The 21,183-nt window shown below is 40.3% G+C and overlaps 1 pseudogene; it reads left to right on the forward strand.

The window, feature by feature from the left end:
* Positions 1-662: 662 nt before the first annotated feature.
* LOC115852076 (probable global transcription activator SNF2L2 pseudogene) lies at positions 663-3,499 on the forward strand (annotated as a pseudogene).
* Positions 3,500-21,183: the final 17,684 nt, after the last annotated feature.

The raw sequence follows: 21,183 nt of genomic DNA on the forward strand, positions 1-21,183 counted from the left end.
AAACAGTCATGTTGTCCAAAAAAAACACAACAGTTTTACTTCTTCCATTCCTAAGTTTATGCCTTTTTTGAAATTGCCTTGTATGGGAATAGAATCTAAAAAAGAGTGGACATATGTATATGTATAACTGACTCACTGCTATGCAACAGAAACTAACACAACATTATCAGCTATACTCCAATTTAAGAAAGTATCTTGCCTTATTGTAACAGCTAAAACCTCCAATACAATGTTGAAACAAGTAGTAAGAGTAGACATATTCATATTGTTGCTGATTTTAAGGGAAAAGCATTTAATATTTAATGATTAAATATAATATTAGCCACAAGTTTTTCCATAGATGTCTTTTTTTAAGACTGAAGTAGTTCCCTACTGTTCCAGTTTTAAAGTTATTTTAAAATCATGAGTAAGGGTTAAATTTTGTATAGTGTTCACTCTTTATTTATTGAAGTATCATACGAATTTCCCCCTTTTTATATTAACATTTATTTTTGAATGTTAAATCAACCTTGCATTCCTTGAATAAACCTCACTTGATCATGTTGTATTACCCTTTTAATATATAACTGGATTCAATTTTTAGGAACTCATCTGTGTATATGTTCATGAGGGCTACCTGTCTAGTTCTTTTTTTCTTTAATACTAATGTCTGCTACGTGGATGATGAGCACAACATGCAATACAGTGCCAGGGGCTCCCAGTCCTACTTCACGGTGGCCCATGCCATCTCTGAAAGGGTGGAGAAACAGTCGGCCCTCCTCTTCAATGGGACCCTGAAGCATTATCAGCTCCAGGGCCTGGAATGGATGGTTTCTCTGTATAATAACAATTTGAACAGAATCTTTGCTGATGAAATGGGGCTGGGAAAGACAATACAGACCATTGCACTCATCACTTATCTGATGGATCACAAAAGACTCAATGGCCCCTATCTCATCATTGCCCCCCTTTCGACTCTAACTGGACGTATGAATTTGAGAAAGGCTCCTTCTGTGGTGAAAATTCCTTACAAGGGCACCCCGCCATGCGTCGCTCCCTTGTCCCCAGTTACGGAGTGGCAAATTCAATGCCCTCCTGACTACTTATGAGTACATTTTAAAGACAAGCACCTTCTTGCAAAGACTCGGTGGAAATACATGATAGTGGACGAAGGCCACCAAATGAAGAATCACCACTGCAAGCTGACTCAGGTCCTGAACACTCACTATGTGGACCCCAGAAGGATCCTCTTGACTGGGACCCCCCTGCAGAATAAGTTCCCGGAGCTCTGGGCCCTCCTCAGCTTCATCCTTCCTACAATTTTTAAGAGCTGCAGCACGTTTGAGCAGTGGTTTAATGCTCCATTTGCCATGACTGGAGAGAGAGTGGACTTAAATAAAGAAGAAACTATATTGATCATCAGGCATCTGCATAAGGTGTTGAGACCATTTTTACTGAGGAGACTGAAGAAAGAAGTTGAATCCCAGCTTCCAGAAAAAGTTGAATATGTGATCAAGTGTGACATGTCAGCTCTGCAGAAGATTCTGTATCGCCATATGCAAGTCAAAGGGATCCTTCTCACAGACGGTTCGGAGAAAGATAAGAAGGGGAAAGGAGGTGCTAAGACATTTATGAACGCTATCATGCAGTTGAGAAAAGTCTGCAATCATCCATATATGTTTCAGCACATTGAGGAATCCTTTGCTGAACACCTGGGCTTTTCAAATGGGGTCATTAATGGGTCTGAGCTGCATCGGGCCTCAGGAAAGTTTGACCTACTTGATCGTATCCTACCAACATTGAGAACGACTGATCACCGCGTCCTGCTTTTCTGCCAGATGACGTCTCTCATGACCATCATGGAGGATTACTTTGCTTTTCGGAACTTCCTTTACCTGCGCCTTGATGGCACCACCAATTCTGAAGATCATGCTGCTTTGCTGAAGAAATTCAATGAACCTCTGTCCCGGTATTTCATTTTCTTGCTGAGCACAAGAGCTGGAGGCCTGGGCCTAAATCTCCAGGCAGCTGATACCATGGTCATTTTTGACAGCAACTGGAATCCTCATTAGGACCTGCAAGCACAAGACCACGTCCACCGCATCAGCCAGCAGAACAACGTCCGCGTGCTGAGACTCTTCACCGTGAATAGTGTGGAGGAAAAGATCCTCGCAGCCGCAAAGTACAAGCTTATTCTTTTTGTTGCAGTGGTAAGTGGGAGCGTTTCCTTAATTTCTCTTTCAGATTTTTCATCATTAGTGTATAGGAATGCAAGAGACTTCTGTGCATTGATTCTGTATCTTGCTACTTTATCAAATCATTGATTAGCTTTTGTAGTTTCCTGGTAGCATCCTTAGGATTCTCTAGGTATAGTATGTCATCTGCAAACAGTGACAGCTTTACTTCTTTTCTGATTTGAATTACTTTTGTTTTTTTTTCTTCTCTGATTCCTGTGGCCAGAATGTCCAAAACTACGTTGAATAATAGTGGTGAGTGGGGCAACCTTGTCTTGTTCCTGATTTTAGAGGAAATGGTTTCAGTTTTTCACCACTGAGAACAATGTTGGCTGTGGGGTTGTCATATATGACCTTTATTATGTGGAGGTAATTTCCCTTTATGTCTACTTTCTGGAGGGTTTTTAATAAATGGGTGTTGAATTTTGCTGAAAGCTTTTTCTGCATCTATTGAGATGATCATATGGTTTTTATCTTTCAGTTTGTTAATATGGTGTATCACACACTGACTGATTTGCATATTTTGAAGAGCCCTTGCATTCCTGGGATAAACCTCACTTGATCATGGTGTATGATCCTTTTAATGTGCTGTTGGATTCTCTTTGCTAGTACTGTGTTGAGGATTTTTGCATCCATTTCATCAGTGATATTGGTCTTTAGTCTTCTTGTGACAGCTTTGTCTGGTTTTGGTATCAGGGTGATGGTAGCCTTGTAGAATGAGTTTTGGGAGTGTTCCTCCCTCTGCTATATTTTCGAAGAGTGTGAGAAGGATAGGTGTTAGCTCTTCTCTAAATATTTGATAGACTTTGCCTGTGAAGCCATCAGGTCCTGGGCTTTTGTTTGTTGGAAGATTTTTAATCACAGTCTCAATTTCAGTGCTTGTGACTGGTCTGCTTATATTTTCTATTTCTTGCTGGTTCAGTCTCAGAAGGTTGTGCTTTTCTAAGAATGTGTCCATTTCTTCCAGGTTGTCCATTTTATTGGCACAGAGTTGCTTGTAGTAATCTCTCATGATCCTTTGTATTTCTGCAGTGTCAGTTGTTATTTCTCCTTTTTCATTTCTAATTCTGTTGATTTGAGTCTTCTCCCTTTTTTTCTTCATGAGTCTGGCTAATGGTTTATCAGTTTTGTTTATCTTCTCAAAGAATCAGCTTTTAGTTTTATTGATCTTTGCTACTATTTCCTTCATTTCTGTTTCATTTATTTCTAATCTGATCTTTCTGATTTCTTTCCTTCTGCGAACTTGGGAGTTTTTCTTCTTCTTTCTTTAATTGCTTTAGGTGTAAGGTTAGGTTGTTTCTTTGAGATTTTTCTTGTTTCTTGAGGTAGGATCGTACTGCTATAAATTTCCCACTTAGAACTGCTTTTGCTGCATCCCATAGGTTTTGGGTCATCATGTTTTCACTGTCATGTTTTGTAGGTATTTTCTGATTTCCTGTGTGATCTCTTGGTTATTTACTAGCATATTGTTTAGCCTCCAATTGTTTGTATTTTTTACAGTTTTTTTCCTGTAATTGATGTCTAGTCTCATAGTGTTGTGGTCGGAAAAGATATTTGATACAATTTCAATTTTCTTAAATTTACCAGGCTTGATTCGTGACCCAAGATTTGATCTATCCACGAGAATGTTTCATGAGCACTTGAGAAGAAAGTGTATTCTGTTGTTTTTGGATGGAATGTCCTATAAATATCAATTAAGTCCATCTTGTTTAATGTGTCATTTAAAGCTTTTGTATCATTATTTATTTTCATTTTGGATGCTCTATCCATTGGTAAAAGTAGGGTGTTAGAGTCCCCTAGTATGATTGTATTACTGTTGATTTCCCCTTTTATTGCTGTTATCATTTGACTTATGTATTGAGGTGCTTCTACGTTGGGTTCATAAATATTTACAATTGTTATATCTTTTTGTTGGATTGATCCCTTGATCATTATGTAGTGTCCTTCTTTGTCTCTTGTAATAGTCTTTATTTAAAGTCTATTTTGTCTGATATGAGAATTGCTACTCCAGCTTTCTCTTGATTCCCATTTGCCTGGATTATCTTTTTCCATCCCCTCACTTGCAGTCTGTATGTGTCCGTACGTCTGAAGTGGGTCTCCTGTACACAGCATGTATATGAGTCTTGTTTTTTTGTCCATTCAGCCAGTGTATGTCTTTTGGTTGGAGCATTTAATCCACTTTCATTTAAGGTAATTATCGATATGTATGTTCCTTTTACCATTTTCTTGTTTTGTTTTTGTTTTTGTAGGTCTTCTCCTTCTTTTGTGTTTCCTGCCTAGAGAGGTCCTTTAGCGTTTGTTGTAGAGCTGGTTTGGTAGTGCTGAATTCTCTTAGCTTTTGCTTATCTGTAAAAGTTTTAATTTCTCCATCAAATCTGAATGAGATCCTTGCTGGTAGAGTAATCTTGGTTGTAGGTTTTTCCCTTTCATCACTTTAAATATGTCCCGCCACTCCCTTCTGGCTTGCAGAGTTTCTGCTGAAAGGTCAGCTGTTATTCTTATGGGCATTTCCTTGTATGTTATTTGTTGCTTTTCCCTTGCTGCTTTTAATATTTTTCTTTGTATTTAATTTTTGATAGCTTGATTAATATGAGTCTTGACGTGTTTCTCCTTGGATTTATCCTTTATGGGACTCTCTGCACATCCTGGACTTGATTCTTTCCTTTCCCATGTTAGGGAAGATTTCAACTATAATCTCTTCAAATATTTTCTCAGACCCTTTCTTTTTCTCTTCTACTGGGACCCCTATAATTCAAATGTTGGTGCATCTAATATTGTCCCAGACGTCTCTGAGACTGTCCTCAATTCTTTTCATTCTTTTATCTTTATTCTCCTCTGTGGTAGTTATTTCCACTATCTTATCTTCCAGGTCACATATCCGTTCTTCTTCAGTTATTCTGCTATTGATTCCTTCTAGAGAATTTTTAATTTCACTTATTGTGTTGTTCATGATTGTTTGTTTGCTCTTTAGTTCTTCTAGGTCCTTTTTATTTCTTGTATTTTCCTCATTCTTTTTCCAAGATTTTGGATCATCTTTACTAGCATTACTCGGAATTCTTTTTTAGGTAGACTGCCTATTTCCTCTTCATTTGTTTGGTCTGGTGGGTTTTTACCTTTTTCCTTCATCTGCTGCGTATTTCTCCATCTTCTCATTTTGCTTAACTTACTGTGTTTGGGGTCTCCTTTTCGCAGGCTGCAGGTTCATAGTTTCCATTGCTTTTGGTGTCTGCTCTCAGTGGGTAAGGTTGGTTTAGTGGGTTTTTAGGCTTCTTGGTGGAGGGCACTGGGGCCTGTGTTTTTGTGGATGGAGCTGGATCATGTCTTTCTGGTGTGCAGGATCTCATCCTGTGGTGGTTTTGGGGTGTCTGTGAACTTATTATGATTTTAGACAGCCTCTCTGCTAATGGGTGGTGTTGTGTTCCTGTCTTGCTAGTTGTTTGGCATGGGGCGTCCAGCACTGGAGCTTGCTGGCTTTGGGTGGAGCTGGGTCTTAGCATTGAGACGGAGATATCTAGGGGAAGTCTCGCCAATTGATACTACATGGGGCTGAGAGGTCTCTGGTGGTCCAATATCCTGAACTCGGCTCTCCCACCTCAGAGGCTCATGCCTGACACAAGGCTGGAGCAGCAAGACCGTGTCAGCCACATGGCTCAGAAGAAAAGAGAGAAAAAGAGAAAGAAAATAATAATAACAAAAAAATAAAATAAAATAATTAAAATAAAAAAGTAATAATAAAAAAGGGAGAGATCAACCAAACCAATAAACAAATCCACCAGTGATAACAAGCACTAAAAACTATACTAAGATAAATATAAAAATCAGAAACCAGTCAGTCGCAGACCAGTCAGTCCCAAGTCTACAGTTGCTCCCAAAGTCCACCTCCTCAATTTTGGGTTGACTTGTTGTTTAATCAGGTATTTCACAGATGCATGGTACCTCAAGTTGACTGTTGGGATTCAATCCACTGCTCCTGAGGCTGCACGGGGAAAATTCCCTTTCTCTTCTTTGTTCACACAGCTCTCGAGGTTCAGCTTTGCCTTTGGCCCCACCTCTGCATGTAGGTTGCCCTCAGGCATCTGTTCCTGCTCAGACAGGATGAGGTTAAAGCAGCGGCTGTTTAGGGGGCTCTGGCTCACTCATGCTGGGGGGAGGGAGGGGTATGGTAGTGATAATTGGAATGCGGGGCAAGCCTGCAACAGCAGTGACCAACATGACTTTGCAACAGCCTGAGGCATGCTGTGTTCTCCCAGGGAAGTTGTCCCTGGATCACAGGACCCTGGCAGTGGCGGGCCACACAGGCTTGTGGGGGGGTGGGGGCCGCATGTGGATAGTGACCTCTGCTTGCACACAGGATTCTTGGTGGCTGCAGCAGTGGTGGTAGGGTTTCATGCCTGTCTCTGGTGTCCAAGCTGATAGCTGCAGCTCGTGCCCATCTCTGGAGTTAGTTTAGGTGGTGCTCTGCCTTCTGTGGGCAGTCAGGGAAGGAATCCCCTCTCCTCACGCACCCCAAAACAATGGTCTCTTGCCTGTTAGGCAGGTCCAGACTTTTTCCCAGACTCCCTCCCAGCTAGCTGTGGTGCACTAGCCTCCTTCAGGCTGTGTTCACGCAGCCAACCCCAGTCCTCTCCCTGGGTTCTGACCTCTGAAGGCTGAGCCTCAGCTCCCAGCCCCCACCCACCCTGGTGGGTGAGCAGACAAGCCTCTCAGGCTGGTGAGTGCCGGTCGGCACTGATACTCTGTGTGGGAATCTCTCCACTTTGCTCTCTGCACCCCTGTTGCTGCGCTCTCCTCCGTGTCTCTGAAGCTTCCCCCACCCCCCAACCCCCATCTCTGCCAGTGAAGGGCCTTCCTAGTATGTGGAAACTTTTCCTCCTTCACAGCTCCCTCCCAGAGGTGCAGGTCCCATCCCTATTCTTTTGTCTTTGTTTTTCCTTTTTTCTTTTGCCCTACCCAGGTACGTGAGGATTTTCTTGCCTTTTGGGAAGTCTGAGTTCTTCTGCCAGTGTGCAGTAGGTGTTCTGTAGGATTTGCTCCACGTGTAGATGTATTTTTGATGTATTTTTGGTGAGGAAGTTGACCTCCACGTCTTACTCCTCCACCATCTTGAAGGTCCCCTCATGTTGTGATTTATATTCTTTCTCTTTTTGTCTTGGTAATTCCTATTAGGTATATTTCAATTTCTTTTTTTATTATTATTATCATTAGACTTTATTTTTCAGAGCAGTATTAGGTTTTTTTTTTTAGAGCAGTTTTAGGATTAGAGAAAGCTGAGTGGAAAGTACAGAGTTTCTATAAACCCCCCACCTCCAGTTTTCCCTATTATTAACATCTTGCATTGATGTAGCATTTTTGTTGCAATTGATGAGCTAATATAGAGACATCATTATTAACTTAAGTCCATAGCTTACATTATGGTTCATTCTTTGTGTTTTATAGTCTATGGGTTTTGATAAATGTATAGTGACAGGTATCTACCATTATTGTATCATACACAATAGTTTTAATACCCTAAAATTCTCCTGTGCTCTACCTATTCATCCCTCCCTCTCTCATTCTAAACTGTTTGCAACCACTGATCTTTTTTACTGTCTCTATAGTTTTTGCCTTTTCCAGAACATCATACAGTATGTAACCTTTTCAGACTGGCTTCTTTTACTTAGCAATATGCATTTAAGTTTCTTCCATGTGTTTCATGGCTTAATAGCTCACTTTTTATTGCTTACTAATGTTCCATTTGATTGATGTACCAGTTTACCTATTCACCTATTGAAGGACATCTTGGTTGCTTCCAAGTTTTGATAATTATGAGTAAAGTTGCTATAAACATCCAGGTTTTTGTGTGAAAGTAAGTTTTCAACTCATTTGGGTAAATGCTAAGGAGCACAACTGCTGGATCATCTTATGAGTATGTTTAGTATTACAAGAATCTACCAAACTGTCTTCCAAAGTGGCTGTACCATTTGCATTCCCACCAGAAACGAATAACATATGATGTTGAGCATCTCTTCATATGCATATTTGTCAAATGTATATCTTCTTTTGTAAGATGTCTGCTCAGATCTTTTGCCCATTTTAAAGTGGGTTGTTTGTGTTCTCCCTGTTGAGTTTTAAGAGCTCTTTGGGTATTCTGGATACCAGTCCTTTATCAAATATATGTTTTGCAAAGATGCAAAGATTTTCTTCCAGTCTCTGGTTTGTCTTTTCATTCTCTTAACAGTGTCTTTGCAGACAAAACATTTTCCTATTTTAATGATGTCCAGCTTATCAACTCTTTCTTTCAGGGATCATGCTTTTGCTATTATCAGATAGGTCACTGCCAGACCTAAGGACACCTAGAGTTTCTCCTATGTTATCTTCTAGGAGTTTTATAATCTTGCATTTTGCATTTAAGTCTACTATCCATTTTGAGTTAATTCCTGTGGAAAAGGTAAGTTCTGTGTCTAGATTCATTTTTTTGCATGTGTACGTCCAGTTGTTCTAGCACCATTTGTTGAGACGACTACCCTTTCTCCATTGAACTGTCTTTGCCTCTTTGTCAGAGATCAGTTGATTCTATATGTCAGGGTCTATTTCTGTGTTTTCTGTTCTGTTCCATTGATATACTTGTCTATTCTTTCACCAGTACCACCCTATCTTGATTACTGTAGCTTTACAGTATGTCGTGAAGACAGGCATGGTCAGTTCTGACTTTGCTCTTCCCCTTCAAAATGTGCTGAGTATTCTGGTTCTTTTGCCTTTCCATATAAACTTTAGTATCAGGTTGTTGATATCCACAAAATGACTTGCTGGGATTTTGATTGGGATTAGAGTCCTATAGATATCAAATATTCAAGATGACTGATAGAAGAAAGAGAACTGTCAACCTGAAATTCTATATCTAAAAGAATTATCAAGTGAAAATGAAGATGAAATAACCTTTTAGGTGAATGAAAAACAGCAATTCATTGCCACCAGAACTACACTAAAGAAAATGCTAATGGAAATTCATCAAGCTGAAGGGAAATGATACCAAAAGGAAGACTGGATCTTTAGGAATGAATGAAGAACACTGTAAATTATAAATACTTGGGTAAATATAATAGAGTATTTTTTTAGCTTATTTAAAATATACAGGACTATTTAAAACAAAGTTATAATACTGTCCTGTGGGGTTTATAGCATATATAGATGATATATATAACAATATCATTCATTTACTGAACTTCAGTTGCAACAGGAAAAAAAAATAACTAAACTTGGTTGTTTAGATGAACAGTATAAAATCTTCAAAGTTTCTCTAAATAATGCTAACTCATGAATTTTCACCGACTTCAGAAAAAAAATTTTGTTAAAACAATTTCTACACTGACCATTAACCCAAATTGCAAATTTTACATAACCATGGGAGTTTTAAGATTCTCTAGTGTTTAGATGATAATTTTAAGGCCCAGCTAGTGTAGGCAGCTGATCCCAGTTCACAGCTGAAACTAGGATCTAGGTTCCCAGACTCCTCATCAAGTACTCTGTATCTCTTTGGTTTCTTTTAACCTTATTTGCCTTCATGTCATGGTCCATGTTATTTTTGATTCTCTCTTTTAAAGTTTTTTTTGGAAACCTGCTTTCTTAGAGTTTTCCATACACAGGAACTGTTTCTTCTACTCCTCACATAACCCTTCCAATGCCTACACCTAAGAGGGTTCTACAAACAGTGGCCTCAAAAATTCTTGCTGAGTAAATGAACCCTTGTAAGTGAATATAAGCCATGTGAAAGTTCAAAGGGACTTCAAGGAAGTGTACGAAACAGGAAGCGGCACTTGCACTGCTTAAAAAATAAACAGAAAAAGCGAACTCTGAAGTGACCCAGACACTGTCCCTTCCCAAGCCATCCCTGACCAGATTTGCTGAAACATAGGCAGCCTTTCATCCTTCCTGGAGTCAGCATGTGTTTCAGTTGAGCTTATTGTTTTCCTTTCAGCTTCCCTATAACTCAGCCTCTGTTTACATTTAATAAACTAAATGTGTTTCTCTAGGCTGAGATTTAAACCAGAATTTGATCCCTAGCGTTTTGCACAAGAAACGATGCAAATGGTGATACAGCTGCTTGTGCCAGCTTCAAGTAACAGCAGCATAATTCTCAACAAATCATCATTTAAGCAGAAAATGAAATTGTTTTATTTTTAGATGATCACTTAGACCTTGATTCTTTTTAACATCATAATAAGCCTCTATATTGTGGAAGACATGAGTCCTCCAGATAAATTTCCCTCTCTCAAAGGTTTCTTGATTGAGAGTAGAGAAACCAAAACGCAGAACAAAAAGCTTGGCCAATTTGCAATCCATCCAAGTAGCAATCATGTGGAATTGTATGATTTGTAGAGTACCTAGAAACTTTTTAGTACACTGTAGCTAGAAAAATTCAATAATGATTTATGTTAAAGAAAGTAACAAGTTGAAAAGTTTACTAGTAATTCAAAGGTGCTATTTGTGCCATAAATTACTTAGTTCCCTAGTATTCTTAATTTAAGGTAGTAATTATATAGTACTGGTAGAATTCTCAAGCTAAATAAAGATTCATAACATCTCTCTACCTATCCCTTCCTTTTCATTTCCTCTGTGTGCCTCTTTTTCCAATCTTCTCCCTTTTGTTCATGGTTGGTTGTAGTAGCTACCTCACCTGTTTCCTAAAGTCCCTCTGCCCACTTTAACCTGTGCTGCCAATTATTTTTCCAAACACATTTTTTTCACCAGTTACTTCCTTGCTTAAATTATCTTAGTAACTCTGGTTATCTACTTTATATATCCCAAATTCCTTAGCTTCACATTCCAAGTCCCATGACCTAACACCCAACTCCCCTATTTAGCAACTGCAGCCCCCCGCCCCCAACGCCTGTCCCTTCCATCTCGGCTGGACACATTTATTCTCTCATGTATTCCTCCTCTTCTCTCTGATCCCAACTCACCCCCATGGGAAGCAGACACCTTGTGCCCTCTTGTCAACCCATCCAAACACTACAGCCCACAGCATATCTCATACTCAGTATCACTTGATAATAGATTCGTAACTCTTGCTGAGTTTTCCTTTTCAGTGTTTAATTTATATTTGGTGACCTCAAAAGAAAGTTATTCTCTTAATCATATCCTCAATCTTCCCTAAAGATGATTGAGGATCAAGGGCCACACACTCCACCCTTTCTTCTTCCTGCCCATCCACAGAGTTATGAACTAAAGAGGTCCAGGTCTGGCTCCAAGCAAGGCCTAATCATTTCTCTGAGCTGTAGTTTCCTCATATATGAAATGGAGACAGCACCCACCTCAAAGGATTATTGTAAGTATCAAATAAGAAATCTATAAAAGGTATTTAAAGCATCTGCTGCAGCATAAGCACTTAGTAATAGCTATTATTATTTTTCATATTTAAATTATTACCACTCCTTCTTGTTTTTGTTTTTTATTCTATGCAACTTTTAAAGGCCTGGAGACAGTTTCCAAGAAGACGTGAGGGTGGCTGAGGCATGTGTAGCTGTGGACAAATGGGCCTAACTCACCTTCCTTTGCTCTCCACATTTCTCTGTCAATTTCTTTGAACCCTAAGAAGTGAGGTCATTTACACCATGACAGTAAAAGGATATGACACTCAGAGTTGGACTTTTATTGGAACTAGAAAAATCAGGCCCTTATCCTGCTTTAATCTGGGTCTATGGAACCAACTAATACTGTCAAAAAAGTCACTGGATGGGATACTTGCAATAATTAGATCCTAGTAGTTCATGCGTGGTGAGTACTGTTAGGACCTTGTTAACAAAGATATTAGCATGCTGATGGCCACCAGCAGATAAGGTCAAAAGAACTGAGACTAGGCTGTGTAGCACTGAGGATGCAGCACTGCTGCCTGCTTGGAAAGATCAGAGTCACCTTCTACTCCATACACTCTACTAAAAGCCGAACCACTATTATAGGAAATCAACTGCTAAGTCACTTCTATTTTGCCAAAATCTGTTAGTTTTAGACAGAGCTAACTTCAGAGAAAATAGTTCTTTCACAGAGACTCTCTAGGGACATTTTTTTCCTTTTACTTTGCTGGTGGTCTGGACCTGTTGCTTGAGGTAAAGAAACATGATTCCATAAAAGTCAATGCCTTCCTTTCTCCCTCCACTCCGTTTTCCTGCCTTTCAACATATGACTATCAACAGCTCATGGGTATTCTGTGCACAATTCGAAACTGTTTACCAAGAGCAACTTTCCGACCAACTGTTTGAATGTGGGTAGGACACTCTGTATTCTGAAAACTTTCAAAGGTTCTTCAGGGCCTAGAAAAAGGCCAAACTCCACTGGCTTGTATTCAGAACACTCCAAAATTTTATTCCAGCCTATCTCTTGAGTCTAATCTCCCAGAACCTCCTATAGTATACCTCATGTTTCAGCCTAATTAATTCATTCATCCAAGACATAGTTATTGAACACGTACTTTGAGCCAGACCCTGTACTAGGTACTGAGGATTCATTGATGACACAGTTTCTGAGCCAGTGGAAATTAGAATCTAGCAAGAGACAGATATTAAGAAAATTAATTACTCAAAAATTTAAATACAATTGTGGTAAGCACAACACAAATATATTGCGAAGTGTGCAATGACAGTGTATAACAACAGAGTGCTTTACCAAGCCACTGGACGTTAAACTTTGTGAAAATTATGTATAATCTGGACTGTAAGATTCAACAGATGTTAGTCAGGTGAAATTAGAATGGACAAAAGGAATATTCCAAGCTGAGGGATGGGTGTGGTTGAGCAGAGTATCAGCAGTTAAGTCTGAAGAATAAGTCAATCATGAGGGACTTGTGAAACAATTTGAATATTTGACCATTTTTCTTTCACATCATGAGATTTCCTGCTTTGGGTTTTTGTGCCCTGCGTTCCCTCCTCCCTATGTATCTAAATATGATTGATCCTAAAAAGCCAACTTCACGTGCTGTGCCCTCCATCCAGGGATCCCTGTTCACTGAAACTGGGCACACCAAGGTAGAAAGGGGCTCCTGTGGTCCTCAGTCCTCAGTGGCTTCTGTTTAAATGCCTTGACTACATCGTTCCTACACAGCTCAACTTCTGTGACTCAGAAATCTAGAAATTCATAGAAACCCAGCCTCCCTATGCACACAATGCAGGAGTTTTCTATAATGTTTATCAGATAAATATCTTTAGGGTGCTTCCACCAAACAGTTTGGGAGTCCACTTTTCTCTGAACCCTCTTTACCCTCCCAGATTTTTTATTAGTGTCAGCTAACTTGCTCCCCTCTGTTTTCACGATCCTCAAACGTCCTTGGCATGATCTCAGTAAATCCAGGCTTTGAGAAAGCAAAGCTGGGAAGACACAATGTTTTACAATCACCTTTTGCTTTTGGCCTCCTAATTCAGGCACTGGAAGGTCTGAGGAATAAGTAAAAGGAAAACATAAATATCCTGCTGTATTTTCACTTATCAATTAGATGGGAACCCTATCTATGGTGTGAGTAGGATTTTCACAGCAGTAGTTCCAACACACAGAAAAATGCTGGTATCTTCCCCAGGTTTCCCAGGGAACCAGTTGATGAGTCTGTGAAATGGACAATTTTCTTGCCTCTCCTTGGGTATCTCTTGCTTTCCCAACACTGACCACAGAATATCCCCCAGTCCGGATAAGGCTTAATGGTCTTACTTTACCATGGGATTAGACAAAAGCAACACTATGAAGATTCAGTTCTGGCAAATCATGAGGGTTGCCCTTCTACCCAGACTCTAGCCACATCTTACCTTTCTCTGTGGTATCACTTGGAAGGATGCCCATATTATCATTCAAACTCACTTTGGACAGTGAAAGGGCTATATATAATTATGCTGGGCAACAGGCATAGACAGACTGTTCTAAGTAAACTACGACTTAGGTCATCGTATCAGTCATTCCCCAGGCTCTAGGCCCCAGATTTCAGGCACCTACATTACAGGACAGAGCAGGAGGGTATCTGCTATGTAAGCACTCAGGCCTTCCTCTACCCAGGGATCCATGGGCAGCCTGATAAGTGTTCCATCCTCTTTCTTCCCCTCTCTTCTCTTCTAGTTTGTGATGTTTGATTACAGTCATGGTCCTTCTCTGGTCTCTCAAACCCAAAACATGCCTTAACTCCCATGTTACTAGCAATAGATTCTCAGAAGGCTATCTTAGAAACATTCACCCTTCAAGACTACATAGCCATCTTCTAAGTTTCTTTCTGAAGTATTATCTCCAATTTTAAGACCCATACTCTCAGTCTTAAGGCACCATATTAGTAGCTGATATAAAGGCAAATAACTTTGATGATATTCCCTGCTCCTTTCTCCTGGCCATCTGGCTCTCTGAAGACTATGACTAGGATTCTGACCTGATTTCCCCAAAATACACTATAAAGTGGCTGTTAAAACATTTAATATTTCAGTAAGTTTTTTCTTTGGGGGGTGGGGTACATGGGCCTCTCACTGTTGTGGCCTCTCCCATTGCAGAGCACAGGCTCCAGACGCCCGGCCCAGCGGCCATGGCTCACGGGCCCAGCCGCTCCGCAGCATGTGGGATCTTCCCAGACCGGGGCACGAACCCATGTCCCCTGCATCGGCAGGTGGACTCTCAACCACTGAGCCACCAGGGAAGTCCCACATGGTAACGTTTTAATAAATAATCTGTCACAGCTATAAATAATCAATTCTTCCTTTTCATAACCATAGCACACTGTCCCTTATTACTTTTGGCTTTCTGCATATGAATATGTTTGTATATATATACATGTGTATCTTTATTTGTCAGTTAATAAGATTTGTAAAGGAAGTAATACAACTTATTCTTCTTTCTTTAATGCCTCATAATAACCAGCATGAAGTAGGCTCTGAATAACCATTTGAAAAATGAATGAATGAATGTTTATAAAGCAATGATAATGCTATTTCAAATTTTAAATGGAAATTATGATTTCCAAATAGGAAAAAGTAAGATTAAAAATGCTGATACAGGGCTTCCCTGGCGGCGCAGTGGTTGAGAGTCCGCCTGCCGATGCAGGGGACACGGGTTCGTGCCCCGGTCCGGGAAGATCCCACATGCCGCGGAGCGGCTGGGCCCGTGAGCCATGGCCGCTGAGCCTGTGCGTCCGGAGCCTGTGCTCCACAACGGGAGAGGCCACAACAGTGAGAGGTCCGTGTACAGAAAAAAAAAAAAAAAAAATGCTGATACAAGCAATTTATTTTATTCCCGAAGTCATTCAACTGCTATCAAACATCATTCTAACTATACATGCTGGAAAGGCTAGATGTGGTTTAAAGTATTAGATTTCTGACGAAACTAAGGAATAGGCCAGGAATCATCATTATTTAGTATTAGTAACTCACTCCTTGGGAAGATATTCTTGTCTCAAGACTACTAAAGAAATGAATTGACATTCTTATCTCCCAAACCTAAGTAGCTTGAATTGTTGTCAGCTCAGTATGAACTGACATACTCAGTATGAACCCTCAGCTAAGTCTGAACACTCAAGGTCTAGGTCTACAGACCTAGACAAAGGTTATACTACAAGTTTGTTCCCAAGGACAAACATTGGGTTTTAGCCATCAAAAGATAATCAGATGATAGCAATATGTGGGTATATTATAGATGCATTGCACAAATCTTCACAGTTGCAAACTGCACTGCTTATGGATTTTCTTAATAATTTTTATATGCTCAATCCACCCTACTGAGGCTAGCAAATACCTTGCTTTAGAGGACTGAAATTAGTTCACATTCAAATCAAGTGATGAGTAACATAAGGAAATACTTCACAGAAACATAAAATTCCTTAAGGCTTTAGAGCTCAAATTTTCTTCCTTATTTTATGCTCTTAAAACATTAATTATTACAGGGCACTCATATAGAAACACACAGGGGAACAAGACCAACTGTGTTTGTCTTAGAAATACATTTGCTTCTGTTAAAGGACCATGTTCATTTTCTATTTAAACCCAATTTATCTTGTCACATTGCTAGATTAAGGCATTTCCTAAATATTTTAGTGTCAAATAAAACCATCACCCTCATTAGCTTAAGGAAATTGGAAAGATCAAATTGATGAGAGGTGTCAAGAGTTCTAAGTTTTTAATTTTGATTGTGGCAAATAGCCCAGCCCCATGCTATTCATTAATAGCATAAGCTAACTTGGAATGTACCTGTCCATACACACACACACACACACACACACACGGTGTGTGTGTGTGTGTGTGTGTGTGTGTGAGAGAGAGAGAGAGAGAGAGAGAGATTGTGGTGTTGTTTTGGATTTTCCCTCAGGCACTCTAGTATTCAAGCCTTTTGAATTCTTCTCAGCATTTTTTGCTTGAGAAGAAATCATTTTGGGAAAGCATTAAAAACATAGCAAATGTCATTGTAACATAAACAACATTCTTAATACTATAGCAATGTCCTTTGGCCCTGGACACCTGCTCTCCAATAAATACACCAAGATTACATTCTCCTTTGAACCCACTAAAATCCGATTTTACATCATTGATTTGGTCAAGGACTAAACATGCAAATCCTGGAGGTATTCACCTTCCCACTCCAATACCAATACCAATAACAACAACAACAACAAAATTCCCTTGACTCAAGCAGGACCTATTAATAGACAGTAATAGTGATTATTGCTGACCACAAAATATCACTCTTAATAACATTCCAGTAACCAAAATATGTTACTGGGGCTCTGGAAGAAGCTAAATTCTAATGAGTAATTCATGCAAGGAGATAAGATTGAATAACGACAAAAAGGGATTTCTAAAAAAAATACATGGGCCTTATATTTTATAGAAAGACCAGGACAAAAGCATAAGGACCTCAGTATCAGTGCTTTATTTTACTACTACAAAGATGATTTTTTTTTTTTGCAGGGCCTCTCACTGCTGTGGCCTCTCCCGTTGTGGAGCACAGGTTCCGGACACGCAGGCTCAGCAGCCATGGCTCACGGGCCCAGCCGCTCCGCGGCATGTGGGATCTTCCCGGACCGGGGCACGAACCCGTGTCCCCTGCATTGGCAGGCGGACTCTCAACCACTGCGCCAAAAGGGAAGCCCCAAAGATGATATTTTGAGGGCAGAGTTAACCTTTAGCTGCACATTCTCCAGCTCTGATTTCACCCTGTAATGTCAAAGAATGTTCTCAAAGAAGAAAGCCAAAGGAATAAAAATTCTTGTTAAGTGTTCAACAATTTTCACTGACACTAACTCCTTCATTTGTATAAATTGTTAGGTAGCCAAAACAATCAATCAACAAATATTTATTATGCATCTGCTTTATTCAGGGTCCTGTGCTAGCTACAGAGGGTACAAAGATGTATAAATCACAATCTCACCCTCTAAGAGCTTATACTCTAACTCCAGAATTGCAAATTTACGGCACATGTGCCATTATTCTCTCCTCACAGATTTTGACTGACACAAAGTTCAACTCTTTGTTAAAGAGGCATCAACCATATATTATGACTGCCTTACTCCAACTTGGTGCATGAAGAATTGAATAGCTCTGCACCAAAGGTTTAACCCCTTTGTAGCTCCATGCATGTGCAGCCTATGAACACCTTAAGATGGAATAGAGAGTTGGTTCATCATATGTGCCAACTATAGTAGGTGGGTATCAGAAGCCTATGAAGCGGACTTCCCTGGTGGCGTGGTGGTTAAGACTCGGGGCTCCCAATGCAGGGGGCCCGGGTTCAATCCCTTGTCAGGGAACTAGATCCCACATGCATGCCACAACTAAGAGTTCACATGCCACAACTAAGGAGCCCGCCTGCTGCAACTAAGAGGTTACACCTTACCCCGTGGGTCAGGATGGCTACCTGATGTAAGGGTGTAAAAAAGACCCCCTTGCCTTTGGGAAGGACAACTTCTGCAGCAACATTCACACTCCAGAGCTCCCCGTGGGAAGAGGCCAAGGCTAGATTTCTCTTGCAACATATGTTTGCTTGACTTCTGCTCTATTATGCTTCCTTCATTCCCTTACAGGTTTCTCTAGAGAACACTCCCTCTATAAATAACTTCCACAAAAATCTCATGCTTCTAGAAACCTTACCCAAGACCATTGGTACCAGGAGTAGATCTACCAGGGATGAAGAATATAAAGTTGGTTGAGGGAGAATTTCTTTTTACCAGTGCAACTCTCTTCCTGTTTCTCAGTTTAATACCATGGGAAGGGATTCTTGAGTTGGCTTATATACACTTGTGGAATGGCTCTTAAAATCTTGAAAAAGGTGATGGCCCACTTTAAACGTATGCCAGAATTTCTGCGACAGGCTGTGGAGGAAGAAATTAACAGGTTCAGAGTAGTGGATAGAATAGAACTATCATATATGGTCATAAAATCCACCAGCTGACTACATTTCTGGAAACAGCCAGGGAACATTCCCCTTGCCAAGGCAATAAGGAACGCTCAGGTGAGGGGTCACCAGCATCACTGAAAAGTCAAAGTTCAAGTGTGGTGGTTCTCTGGAGACCAGTACTAATCGTCAGAGAAACTGTTGCAGAACTGTGCGCCTCAGCAACAGTAGGGAATCCAAAGTAGGAAAAGCCAAAAGGTAGCATTTAACCATCATTGACAAGGAAGAAGTAATTATTCAAAATGGGGAACAAGTTGGAATGGTAGCCAAGAAAGCCTGACTCAAAGGGACCTATGGATATCGCTCACACTCACTTCTTATGTATCCCTAAAGGCAAGATAGTCAAATATCCAACAAGCGTATTGCATAATATAATCAACAGAGATTAAGAAAGGATGAGGAAAAGGCTGAGATCAGGCCTCCTAGAAAAGTCACGATTCCTTTCCCCATTTCCAGACCTAAGCCAGCTCTTTGACCCAGAACAAATCTACTGACAGAAAGCTGGTTCCCCTTGAGGAAGGTCCTGCAACATCATAGCCAATATACAAAGCAGTGATTCCCCCAGACTTTCTGCCAAACAGACCTATGACCATTTACTTGGTTGGCTGTACACTGGAAAAGGGGACATTCAGCTCTTTCACATATCTGAATAACCCCATATCAACTAAAGAAATTAAATTCATTCATTCACCAGTTGTTTCACTGGCAAATTCTATCAAACAATTAAGGAAGAAATGATATCAATATTGCACAAACTTCTAGAAAATTGAGGAGGAGAGAATACTCCCCATATTCCCACATCCATAAATACCAAACCCAGGCACTAATATGTGAGGGCTCAAAGCTCCATTACGGCCTCCCTATTAGAGTAGGGGTATATGGAAATTGAGCAATAAATGGATTTCTGGACTAACGTCATCTACGGTGAGTCCACTGAGTCCACAGACACATCCAGTGGTATTTTCCCAGTTTCCAAATGGATAATTGGACTAGCCATCTCAGACACTGACATGACCCTAATGCAGGCTCTTTTGAGCCTAATGAATAAAACCACTATACTAGTGAAGGCGAAGCAGAAACCCCTGAAATTGCCACTCCCTGTTCGCAACTAAGATAGTAAATAAAAAATATACTGCACCCTCAGTAGAATAGCAGACATTAGCATCACCCTCAAAGACTTAAGGGATGCAGGGGTGATGGTCCCATTTTGTTCCCATTTAATTCACTAGTCTGTCCCCTGCAAATACCAGTTTGGATCATAGTGTGTGACAATTAAGTAGAAGCCTCAACTGCAGATAATGCACCAGATGTGATATCAGTTGGTATGCCCCAACTGAGCTCACAGATGTTCTTTTTCATTCCCATCAGGCAGGAGAATCAGAAACAGTTCTTATGAACACCGGATGAACAACACTCTGCATTCACGGTTTCACTCCAGGGTTCTGTTTACTCTCCTGCTTTTGGTCACAATATTCTCTTCCTCATCATGAGCAAGAAAGGACTAAAGGGGAGAGGAACTATAGGTTGTCTTATCTTTTTCTTTCCTTCTATGTCATTATTTTCTGTGTAAGTGGTTGGCTAATACAAGAAAGTAACATGAGTGAAAAAGGATATGATAGGGTTTCTTGGTTGTTCATGTTTCTTAGAAAAATATTACCTTCTGGGCTTGCCTGGTGGCGCAGTGGTTGAGAGTCCGCCTGCCGATGCAGGGGACACGGGTTCGTGCCCTGGTCCGGGAAGATCCCACATGCCGCGGAGCGGCTGGGCCCGTGAGCCATGGCCTGAGCCTGCGCGTCCGGAGCCTGTGCTCCACAACGGGAGAGGCCACGACTGTGAGAGGCCCACGTACCGCAAAAAAAAAAAAAAATTACCTTCTTTCTTCATTGGAAGCAAGTTCTGGCACAAACATAAAGCATGGCCGCTTGGAGCTGTCACCTCCCCCTACTTACTCAATTACAGATGTATCATGCTTACCTTGTACTCACTTCGAGTCTCCCTGAACTTGTATGCATCCTGGGTCCTCCAGAATGCTGTACTCATGGAACATCACAAACTCTGGGCAAATGGAGTGATGAGAAAGAGTGGACACACCTATTGCATGTATTTCTTCTGCTCTGCTCATACATATATTCATTGCATTGTCCCATCAAACTTCACTTACAAAACATAAGTTCAAAGATAAAATTCCAAGATGGTGACAGCAGAGCATTAAACCAAGCACAATACTTTTCTGAGCTTTGGAGTCTCACGCAACTGTACAGGTCACACTCCACTGAAGCCAGTCCTGCCAACATGATGCTTTGTAGAAATTTTAGTGAAGAAATGCACAAATGAATCTCACTAAAAAAGAAAAAAATGAAAGAAATTCAAATTAATATAATGAGTTTTTTTAATCTATCAAGTTATCAAACTCATTTTTTTCAGAGATAATACCAGTAGGGGTGAAGGTACAGTGAAGTGGGAATTATTAAACCACACTGGTAGATTGTTTCTACATTTCTGCTGTAAAGACTCTAAGCAGGGTTTGCATTCTTTAACATAGCAATTCTACTTATGGAAATCTAATCTAAGGAAGTATTTCAAAATTGCAAACAGATTC

Source organism: Globicephala melas, chromosome 2 (assembly GCF_963455315.2).
Source record: "Globicephala melas chromosome 2, mGloMel1.2, whole genome shotgun sequence".
NCBI classification, from domain to species: domain Eukaryota; kingdom Metazoa; phylum Chordata; class Mammalia; order Artiodactyla; family Delphinidae; genus Globicephala; species Globicephala melas.